Below are 12,222 nucleotides of genomic sequence, written 5' to 3' on the forward strand. Positions count from 1 at the left end.
ATGTCTTTGATGTGATGTATTTGTGAATGGAAGGTACATGGGAGTGAAACTTACAGATGAGGTTGCCAGTTGGAAATGCAAATGAGTTCAGCATGTTTTAAAAATTTACTCATTGTTAGCTATATTTTGTAAGTATGGTTATGATGCTGATATGCAAGAACAAATTTATGCAAATGAAAAACTCAACTTTGTAAATAATTTAGAACTCCATGTAGTAGAATGGCAAAGTGGTTACTTGCTGATCTCAGTTCTTACTTGTGATTTGTGCATAACAATATTCTCTGCTTTATGTTATGGCTCCAATTTTGATATACCTTTAATGATCCAGTTTATATCAAAATTTGGGAAAAGCACTAGCTTTTCATATTCAGACCAGCAAATCGAAATGTTGGTACCATGAACGATTTTGAAACAATCACCAAAATATTCACAGCCTTTTGAAATAGATTGATCCAAAGTTCCTTCATCACAGCTGAAAAAATTTTCTAAGGTTTTTAAAGGAATATGAGCTGCAACTTTCTGCCATATTTTCATGATTTTATATTTAGATTAGATTAGATTAAATTATTAAATAAGATTAAATTAGTTCATAGAAATGTTCTAGCTCAGAGATGCTGTTTACTCAAGTATAATTATCTACTGAGTGGGACTGCATGGGAAGGTTTCAGAAATACAAATAATAAACGGGTGCTGCACCCAAATATGGCCTCCATAAACTACATGATAAACAGCATAAATGGTGCATGTACACATTTGAATCTTTACAAATACAACATGGTGCAACCCACTGAAAGGATGGGAAAGGGATTCAGTCCACTTTGACAAAAAAAATTATGTTTTTCACACAACATGGCACGATTTTGAAAATGGGAGGAAATTTAAAAAGAACAAAACAGTTCAATTTCTTGCCTATTCTGCCACAAGCAAATGTTGTTGAGGCATCGTTCAATTTGCAGATTGCAATGAATATCTGAGGTAGTTGGAGGTACCTTGAGGTTGGACAAATTTTGGGTCTTTAATAGACTGAAGTTTGCAGTCTGTAACAGTATAACATTAACTTCACAGTGGAAGCCAATGTTGTACAGGACTGGAATTAATTTTTTTGACAATAACACATTCCAATTTGTAATAACTCCCTGACATTTCAGACTTCTCTCAAAATTTTAAAGGGAAGGTTTAGTGGCAGATAATGGCGTTTGAATTGATTTTGTAATGGTCATCATTTTCTTCATGTAGACTACCAAAATATTTTTCTGATGGTTTACATGTACCATGAGACAGAAATTGTGATTTTTAATTGATACCTTGTCATTGTTTTTATACAGAATGAAGCTGTCGTTGGTAGAAGCAAGTTAATGGTACAGGCAAAGTCCATTACTCCTGGCGGTACAACCACTATAGCAGTAGATTCCATTGCCAATGGAAGTAAACCTGTCGTGTTAGTTGATTCCAGGGAAATCTCATCGTCCAATATTGTGTCCACATTGAGATTGAAACATCAATTGAATGTAACAGTGTGTCAGCTCAGTGGATGTGATTTTATTGTCAGTCAAAGGATTGGTGTGGAAAGGAAAGCTTGGTCAGGTGAGTATTGTGTGAGTCATATTGGTTTTGTCATCTTTTTAAAAGGGAAGACTCAAGTAATAAACAGTACGTACGGCATCTAAATTCATTTGGTAAGCAGAGCTAAGAGGAGTCATGTCATTCATGGAGGCACATTAGCTCCATGCTTCATACATTAACTCAAGTCAGCTAACTTGGTGTATCTTGCCAACAAATTACGTAGTCTTGTCTTATTAAAATATTTTGAAATCAATGTCTTTTTGAGTAAGGCTAATGATAGGAAATGGTAAGAAATCTGGCTTGCAGTGGAGAATTCACAGTGCTGTCAATACTTTGCTTTGCAAGCAAAGACACAAACTTGAGTATTCAATATCTTTTTCTAATGCTAGAGAACCTGAGGGGAGGACAAGTTCACATGCATGCTGGACCTCTGGCATCAAGAGTTCCTCTCTGATGCATTGTAGATTACAATGACAGGTCATTTATGGGTTAGCTTTCAGCAATTATGCTGACTTAGAAAGTTGTTTGTCAGAATCATTTGTTTTAAACAGGAACTTCCCCTGTAAAAGCTGGATTATCATAAATCTATGCAAATGTAAAAAAGCCACACTACTGATCTTGAGTGTCGTGTTTGGTGCCAAAATCCCATAATTATGCCAAATTTTAGGTGTTCATTGTCATTGAATCTTCCATATGATGCCCGTGAACATCTAGCGACCAAACTTGAGTCGAAAATAAAATGAAAAAAATGATCCATTTTTTGTCGGAGAACGCATATGTTTCAAAATTTGTTCCCTGTATGACCATTTGACCCCTCTTTGCATACGTCACGAAAGCACCCAACTTGATAATTAAAATTTATCATACAGTTAAAGCGATGCTATGAGAATTCAAAAACTTCTGCCCAGTGTATGTAAATGGCTGTGTCATCAGTAATCCCCTTATTGTGCGCCAAAGGTCCTGTAATTTCCCGTTTAAGTTCCAAAGTTCTGCCCATCCATGTAAAAGTTGTTGTCAATGTTTTCAAAATTTACATATTCGATCCTTACACACTTCATATATAGCATTCTTCTCAGTACTACAACACCTTAGTAAACTCTGAAAAAGAAACGTTTTTTCCCTCGTCCTCAAGTGCATCAATCTAGACTAGCTGCATCAGCTCATGTTCATGTAGCCAGAAAAATATTAATATATAACCTTGAACATGTTCAGTATATAGCAGATAATGTCATTGTCTGTGAGATCACATACAGGCAGTCAGTGTCTGAAGGATCACATACAGGCAGTCAGTGTCTGTGTGATCACATACAGACAGTCACTGTCTGTGGGATCACATACAGGCAGTCACTGTCTGTGGGATCACATACAGACAGTCAGTGTGGGATCACATACAGCCAGTCACTGTGGGATCACATACAGGCAGTCACTGTCTGTGGGATCACATACAGGCAGTCACTGTCTGTGGGATCACATACAGGCAGTCACTGTCTGTGGGATCACATACAGGCAGTCACTGTCTGTGGGATCACATACAGACAGTCAGTGTGGGATCACATACAGCCAGTCACTGTGGGATCACATACAGGCAGTCACTGTCTGTGGGATCACATACAGGCAGTCACTGTCTATGGGATCACATACAGGCAGTCACTGTCTATGGGATCACATACAGGCAGTCACTGTCTGTGGGATCACATACAGGCAGTCACTGTCTATGGGATCACATACAGACAGTCAGTGTCTGTGGGATCACATACAGACAGTCAGTGTCTGTGAGATCACATACAGGCAGTCACTGTCTGTGGGATCACATACAGGCAGTCACTGTCTATGGGATCACATACAGGCAGTCACTGTCTGTGGGATCACATACAGGCAGTCACTGTCTGTGGGATCACATACAGGCAGTCACTGTCTGTGGGATCACATACAGGCAGTCACTGTCTGTGGGATCACATACAGGCAGTCACTGTCTGTGGGATCACATACAGGCAGTCACTGTCTGTGGGATCACATACAGGCAGTCACTGTCTGTGGGATCACATACAGGCAGTCACCTGTCTGTGGGATCACATACAGGCAGTCACTGTCTGTGGAATCACATACAGGCAGTCACTGTCTGTGGGATCACCAATACAGGCAGTCACTGTCTGTGGGATTACATACAGACAGTCACTGTCTGTGGGATCACATACAGGCAGTCACTGTCTGTGGGATCACCCATACAGGCAGTCACTGTCTGTGGGATCACCCATACAGGCAGTCACTGTCTGTGGTCAGAACTACTGTTACATATGAACATCCCTGCTTCCTGTTGGATCACATACAAGCAGTGTGCAGTACTGTGACATATGAACATCCCTGCCTATATCATTTCCTTGTCAGTAGTTTGAACTTCTGAGTGCAAAAAAATAAAAAGAGGCTGCATCCCCACATCATCTGTGTTAGTGACCCGTTATTGTGATTAAGGAGTTGTACAAACTGAAACTAGACCCAGACAATCTGTGTTGTTTAAGTCTCATTCATTGTCTTTGACAGATTTTGCTAATGGTGCGAACAGAGCCAAGCTAGTAGACAGACTCCGTCATCTTTGTGAGTTGTATGACAGACCATGTCTCATCATTGAAAAAGACAGAATCAAACCAAAGGATGATAGACCCAAACAGATGTAAGTAAACAATTGTCTTTTATTGTCTCAAAAACAATTTGTAATAAATTTCATGGCAGCTAGTCACTTATCATTTACATGATAACTGCTGTAAAGGTTACTATTTTCTTCAAGAGATACCATGATGTAAATACTAATACGTGAAAAGACATTTAAGATTCAAGTTGTCTAGATTTTCAAGAGAATTAGCTTGAGATGTTAGTTGGTGTGTAAAGTTTGATGGTTATGTTCTCCAAGGTCTGAGACAGCTTGGGAAAAATATACTCTTTTGCCAATGTCCTCCCGTAATTGAAGACAAAACGTGCTGACATGACATCCACGCATACCATGTGTGTAATAATGCTTTAATTTCACAATCTTTTGTGTTTTTAACACCAAACTTTTGGGTAAATTCCATCAGAATTTGGAATAACAACACATCAGGTAAAATCAAGGTTTATCACTGATAATCAATCACAATGCAGTGATAGAAGGGTACAGTATGTTCACCCACACCATTATTAATTGCAGTCTTTGCTGGAAATCATTGATTATTTCAAATTCTCGGTACACACACAAACTTAAATCCTGGTGAATTGTAATTGCCATAAAAGTGAAAAAAAAAACTATTCCATTTTTTCAACATTAAGAGCTTTGAGGTATGTAAGAGTGCCTTCAACAGCATACTCCGAGTTCCAAAACCGAGTTGGACTTACAAGTCCGAGTACTCGGACTTGCATACTCCAAGTAAAACTGCTTACTCGGACTTGTATACTCCAAGTACATGGCCTACTCGGACTTGTATACTCCGAGTACATGACCTACTGGGAGTTGAATACCTGCTTACAGAAAAACAATGCTGGAAAAACACAGGAAATATTCGATCTTATGATAAAAATTTGCAAACATCTTATACAGTACATGAACTTCCAGTCGCTCAGAGAAAAGAGTTTTTACAATGTTATTATAACGTGATCTTCTAATCTGTGTATCTTGTACAACACGCTCAAGTCATTGTGTTGTCAAGTGTAGCTACCGTCACGCAAATCATGAGTTTGTCTTGTCTTTTCGTTTCATTACCGGATCAGATCCTGATTTGATACATGACTTGAATTGGGCACAACAAGTGAACAACGTTTCATGATCACCCCGATGCATTACGGCGAGTTATTAGAATACGGACGCCATTATCGAATAACCTGTCGACCTGTGACGTCATGGCCTTGGGTTGCTAGCGTGGCGAGGCCATGATAGACTTGCCCAAGCATTTTAGGCATATTTATGTCTTGCTAAAACAATTAAACTAATAATTTTTCAAATAAAATGAGCACAGTGCGCTCATGTATGGTATGAACCGAGTGCGAGTGACCACTTGGTTGTAAATAATGACCTGACTTGACCTGTGATGTCATGCATTGATTTCGCTAATGGAACTGTGCGATATCAAACTGAGTAACTGGCTGGACTTGCCTGAAGTTTATTGGTTTTACTGTAAATGTTACGTCTAAGTCATCTTTCAAAAAACTTCGCTGCCGGCCGTGACAGCAGCTTTCTTCTGAGGGTAAAATCACAGTCCCTCCTTGTGGAGGGACTGTGGTCCCGACCGTGGTTAAATATGTACATTGCGCAACAGATTACAAGACATCGTGAAAATGAAATTCTTTTTTTCAAAAGAGCAGATTTTCGACATATCGATCCGCGCTAGCCGTAAACTCTGTGAGTAATAAAATACTTTTTTTCAACAGATTGTTTCTTGTCCAGCATGACAATATATGCATTTATAGGAACACGTATTACTGGGCATATTCAAGTCTGAGTAGACCATGTACTCGGAGTATACAAGTCAGAGTAAGCAGTTTTACTTAGAGTATGCAAGTCCGAGTACTCAGACTTGCAAGTCCAACTCGGTTTTGGAACTCAGAGTGTATACGGTATGGTTTTGAGATAATCATATCTTTGTGTTTAAAGATTGCTAAAATTTTCATTTGCAATTTTTTATACTTATACATACGTATTAATCCCCAAAGTTTGTTACGCAATGTTTCCTAATTATGTATGTTCCTTGAACAGGGTATTGGCAAACAGGCACAGGATTTATAAGCAGATTTAGTGTACACGTCTAGTGGATGTTATTCCTCCATGCTAACATTTGCAGTGATGAACCTTTCGCTGCACATATACACAGCTGAACATACTGCCTAGCAGTCTTATCATTCTACCACACTGATATACTAATACATCCTTCCTTACATGAACATTCTGTCCAATTGTAAATTGATCAGAAATTGTGACATCAGTTTACAATCTTTTATCACATTTTAACAGCATAAGGAACAAGTACATTGACAGTACACTAGCAGCATTGACCAAGACGCATATCAAGGTCATATTCAGTGAATCCCAAGGTCAGTGTCATTTTAATGCATTCAAAATGCTAAGTACAGTTTACCAGCTTACTAGTTACTCTGATGCATCATACTTGAAATTTGCCAGATTGTCAGTTGTAAAAATCTCCAGCCTTTACGAGTTTTATGTTGTAGTACAAAGAGTTTGTCATCAACTTTGTCCTGGGAAAGGTCACAGGAAATGTCATGATCCACATAATGCAAGTACTCATTAGTAGGAGTAAACGTTAGTGTACAAAACTGCGACAATATGGAAGTCTATGCTACGTTTCACCTCAGGACATGACTTTCACTTCTTATCATCAGGATCTGAATGCCAATGAAAAACACTTCTCTGTGTAAGTTTTCTCTGTATCAATTTATCAATATAGACTAGTGGGTTTTTTACATGATTTGTAGAACTCAATTGTATCCTCTAGCAACAAGTTTATGTATTTGCATGGTATGTATCTCTTACAGATGAAAGTGCTGATATAATAGCAGATCTTGTTAAACTTGAACAAAGGAAAGGCAATGCTGTGATTGGAATTCCTGAGATGAATCCATTAACTGAACAGGTAAAATACTGCTAGAATAAATAATTCTCACCAACTTCCATGTGTATGGAATAGTCCTGTCACACTTTATATGCTGATGATAGAACTGATGTGGCAAGTACATGTATGTACAACAAGATATACGGCAAGTCCAGCTTTCTTCTAAACCTTGTATGCTTGCAAAGCTTGAGAAGAAAAAACTTTGTAACAATCACTAAAATAACTATTAATGTTTCTTGAATAATCAGAGGCAACTTTGACCTATCACTGACATTAGAAATCCTTGACTTCTCAGAGATATCGCCAGAGAAGAAATCTTTGCTTCATGTTGGTTTCAAGAAGTTCATAGTTTTATGTATGACGGTATTGATAGTAAATGACTTTTAAATTCAGTCACTATGGTTATCTTTAATTATTGTCTCTAGATTTTGAAATGGTACACATCCATTCCTAGAGTCAGTTATGTCACAGCTCTTGTCATGCTGAAGTCATTTACATCAGTGGCCGATATGATTCAAAGGTAAGGAATAGTAAAGATGAAACCTGGTAGATTAGAAACGATGGTTTGTAGACTGGACTTGCTAGACTACTATGAAGGGTCTCTGTAGTCAGTAAAGAAGTGTTTGTTGTCGTGATCTCTGTAATGTTTGCAATATACAGTTCCAAACAGACAGATACAACATGACCGGATCAGGACCTCATGATGATATTGACCGATATTTAACATTAGACTTTCTAATTGAAATACAAGCATTTTCATTATTAGACAGCGAAGCCACTGCAGTGAACTGCAATAAAACTGCTTACACTAATTAGTTTCAGCTGTAGCCAGCTGGCAAAGTCGACAACATTGACAGGAGTCAGATGACACAAGATCAGCTTTAACATTAGCTTTACTGTTTGCTTGTTTAGTGTCTCTTGTTGTTGTACAACTTCAAGTACACAAAAGAATAGGAATGCATGACTTCTGAATGTGACTAACTTTGCATACTATTGGATTCCAAGTACCCGTATTGTGTATTTTCAGTTCACCAGAGAGACTGCAACAAGTTCTTGGGATAGGAGAGAGCAAAGCCAAAGAAATCCATCAGTATATCAGTCATGTCTTTGATGCACAGATGTTAGCTATCAAGTAGAACATGGATATGAACAACAATGAAGTGGTCATTACCAGAGTAGACAATATAGTGTCAGTGTATTCTACTGATGGTGTCATCTATTGTGTGAAATTTGACTTTTGACAGAAAATATCGTGAGAAAAAAATATATACTGTGCAATCTACATATTGCAAATGGGAATGGGGCAATATAATTTCTGTTTGTAAATCTTTAATTTTTTTCCTCTACGGTGACAATCATGGACGGCCCTCAAATTTTTGTTGTTGATATAAGTTTCATGGTTCGGTATGGTAATAATGTTGATAAGAAGTTTGGATAATACTATGGAATTAACATTGGAATAGCTGTAATTAACATTTACATAAAAAGCTAAGATACCAACATACAGCAGTGAAAACATTTGTACTTTTGGTTTTCTCATTTTACTCAAAACTTTCAAACTAGTGGCCTTGGATGACATATCATCGTGATTATCAAAAGATAAATAAAATCTTTGATGCATTCTTTTCCTCAGAGTAGAAGTATTTGTATTGTAATACATCAGTAGCATGATGACATAGGTATGACTTGATAATGAAGGCAAACGGTTTGACCAAAAGATTGACTGTGTGTTTGTGTGTTATCTGTGTATTCATTTGTAGATCATTATCCATGTAATGCACACAAGATCTCACATTCATGAAATAATTTGAGGTTTAGAATTATCATACAGAACATGACGAAGAGCTATTGCTATGGAAACACACAGTTGATGCAGATTTCAATCCTGTTACATTAAAGAACAACTTCTGTAAGATTCTGAAATCACTAAAAGAAACTATTCACATTTGCTTTCATTTACTAGCTTTGGTTCAGTGCGGAAAAGACAATGTTGAGAAAATTCATAATGATCTTATGAAAATGGATATTGTGAACTATTTATAAAGCATTATACATGTACTGTATTTACAAAGTCCATCACTGCCTATGTTCAGAACACAGCTACATACAGCATACACTGCTTGTGTTGTAACATTTGTATCCAAGATTTTCCACTATGGTAGGCTGAACAATAAGTATTGGAAATTTATGTGATTAAGATATAGCCATGCACTGAATATGTTATCAGTTTTATTTGAATAAATTAATAATTGTTTAATATCTATTGTCTGTGTTGTGCAATGCTACATCTATCATCACAAGCCAAACATAACATATTGGTCTGTCTTTTGAGATTTGTTGATCAGTTTATGGATGAGGTGCTTGCAAGGTACCTGAATTCAGACTGATTTCTCTCGATTTAAAAAAATTACCAATGTTTCCTTTGATATTAGGTTTGTGAGTGTTCATGATGTAGTTGATGATTGTCAGTGATATTTGCTGTCATAAATGACCAAATACTGAGGACTCATTCTCATTGTAAGCTCTTTAAACCTGTTCATTCATAGTTGCCAGACCAAGGTCAGCACCTATACACATGATAGGTTACTTTGATCAGGATCAAGTTCATGATAATTCACTACAGTTACTTACCATTGAACTTCCAGCTGATCAAGGAAACCCACAGACACAGCAGTATGGCAGATGGTTTGCTGCTTTGTATTGACAATATACTCCAAGGAAACTCAAGTCACTGAAGACAGTTTGATAGATACACAGTACTGGAGAGCAGTCTTGATAAAGATTGTTAAAAATGTCAAGAATGACATGTTCTTAATTGTCTTACAACCTGATCAGCAAGTATCTTGAAAGGCGGAGTCTATTTTGAAAAAGTGTGACTAGAGGCTTTTTTATTTATACATCCCCAAAGTGGCCAAGCAGAATTAAAATGCAAGGTTTTTGTATGTGTAAATATATGGTAGTAATTTTAAAATGCAAGGTGTTTGTATGTGTAAATATATGGTAGTAATTTTAAAATGCAAGGTGTTTGTATGTGTAATATATGGTAGTAATTTTAAAATGCAAGGTGTTTGTATGTGTAAATATATGGTAGTAATTTTAAAATGCAAGGTGTTTGTATGTGTAAATATATGGTAGTAATTTTAAAGGCAAGGTGTTTGTATGTGTAAATATATGGTAGTAATTTTAAAATGCAAGGTGTTTGTATGTGTAAATATATGGTAGTAATTTTAAAATGCAAGGTGTTTGTATGTGTAAATATATGGTAGTAATTTTAAAATGCAAGGTGTTTGTATGTGTAAAAATATGGTAGTAATTTTAAAATGCAAGGTTTTGTATGTGTAAATATATGGTAGTAATTTTAAAATGCAAGGTGTTTGTATGTGTAAATATATGGTAGTAATTTTAAAATGCAAGGTGTTTGTATGTGTAAATATATGGTAGTAATTTTAAAATGCAAGGTGTTTGTATGTGTAAAAATATGGTAGTAATTTTAAAATGCAAGGTGTTTGTATGTGTAAATATATGGTAGTAATTTTAAAATGCAAGGTGTTTGTATGTGTAAATATATGGTAGTAATTTTAAAATGCAAGGTGTTTGTATGTGTAAAAATATGGTAGTAATTTTAAAATGCAAGGTGTTTGTATGTGTAAATATATGGTAGTAATTTTAAAATGCAAGGTGTTTGTATGTGTAAATATATGGTAGTAATTTTAAAATGCAAGGTGTTTGTATGTGTAAATATATGGTAGTAATTTTAAAATGCAAGGTGTTTGTATGTGTAAATATATGGTAGTAATTTTAAAATGCAAGGTGTTTGTATGTGTAAATATATGGTAGTAATTTTAAAATGCAAGGTGTTTGTATGTGTAAATATATGGTAGTAATTTTAAAATGCAAGGTGTTTGTATGTGTAAATATATGGTAGTAATTTTAAAATGCAAGGTGTTTGTATGTGTAAATATATGGTAGTAATTTTAAAATGCAAGGTGTTTGTATGTGTAAATATATGGTAGTAATTTTAAAATGCAAGGTGTTTGTATGTGTAAATATATGGTAGTAATTTTAAAGGCAAGGTGTTTGTATGTGTAAATATATGGTAGTAATTTTAAAATGCAAGGTGTTTGTATGTGTAAATATATGGTAGTAATTTTAAAATGCAAGGTGTTTGTATGTGTACAAATAACACTGGGAGAGGAAAGTGGAATTTGCTTGCACCTGCAAATTGGAAATGTTTTCCTGCCATCCACATGTTTTCCCTGGCAGTCTCCCAGTAGAAAGGCTCTCCAATTGCTTTTTTCCTAGTGAACCTCTGCATGAAGTATTCTAAGCCAATTCAAAGGCATTGCATGCTGGGAAGTGGAGTAACATGATAAAAATTACCAACACAGCTGATAATACAAGAGGGAAAATTCCCACTATAATAATGTTTGCCATCACTTCCCTCTCCCCAATAACAACAGTTTCAACACATTTCAAGTTAACTTTCAGTGACAGCATTTGATGCAATGGGTGATGGTACTAAAACCACACAATGCTGCATGTGATTGTGTGCAAATATGATGTTATGTGATATATTTATGATCAAATATGATGTTATGTGATATATTTATGATCAAATATCCTGTTTACACAGCAAGGAATCCAGTATGAAAGTTGTATGACACAAGTTTGTATTTACTGTTGTGTGAAGATAAGAATGGACAGTGAAATTGATCTAAATGTTATCACACTTGTGTAATTGGTTTGTAAAGTTGTTTCAAAACTTGCCTTAGATGTTGCACTGACTTGTTATAATTGCGGTGAAAATCAGAGAGCTTTTATGGACCCCTAATAAACACACACCATGGGAGTACACTTTGCGGTGCACTTCACATACGCAGAATCATATTACATTCCTTACCGCCGCCCTGAGTGTCACAGCCAAGTCAGTGTCTAGTTGTCATTAGACTCTTGTTGTCTTCGCACTGTACGAAGTTCTTTGTGCAAAAAAATCATGATCCGCGGGAAAAGAGGTGTACATACGCCAGAAGCAGTACGTGAGAAAGTTCTCGAAATGTACGTGGATGGAAAG

The 12,222-nt window shown here is 36.3% G+C and overlaps 1 protein-coding gene across 1 annotated transcript in view; it reads left to right on the forward strand.

Annotated features, from left to right (window-relative positions):
• Positions 1 to 9,410, forward strand: part of LOC139144294 (Fanconi anemia group M protein-like) — a 47,215-nt gene extending 37,805 nt beyond the window's left edge. The window contains exons 16-21 of the mRNA XM_070714980.1: positions 1,326 to 1,584; positions 4,102 to 4,231; positions 6,536 to 6,615; positions 7,075 to 7,172; positions 7,577 to 7,671; positions 8,179 to 9,410. The gene's annotated coding sequence lies outside the window, so the exon portion shown is untranslated. The remainder of the gene's footprint in view (positions 1 to 1,325; positions 1,585 to 4,101; positions 4,232 to 6,535; positions 6,616 to 7,074; positions 7,173 to 7,576; positions 7,672 to 8,178) is intronic.
• Positions 9,411 to 12,222: the final 2,812 nt, after the last annotated feature.

This window comes from Ptychodera flava, chromosome 11 (assembly GCF_041260155.1).
Source record: "Ptychodera flava strain L36383 chromosome 11, AS_Pfla_20210202, whole genome shotgun sequence".
Taxonomy (NCBI): Eukaryota; Metazoa; Hemichordata; class Enteropneusta; family Ptychoderidae; genus Ptychodera; species Ptychodera flava.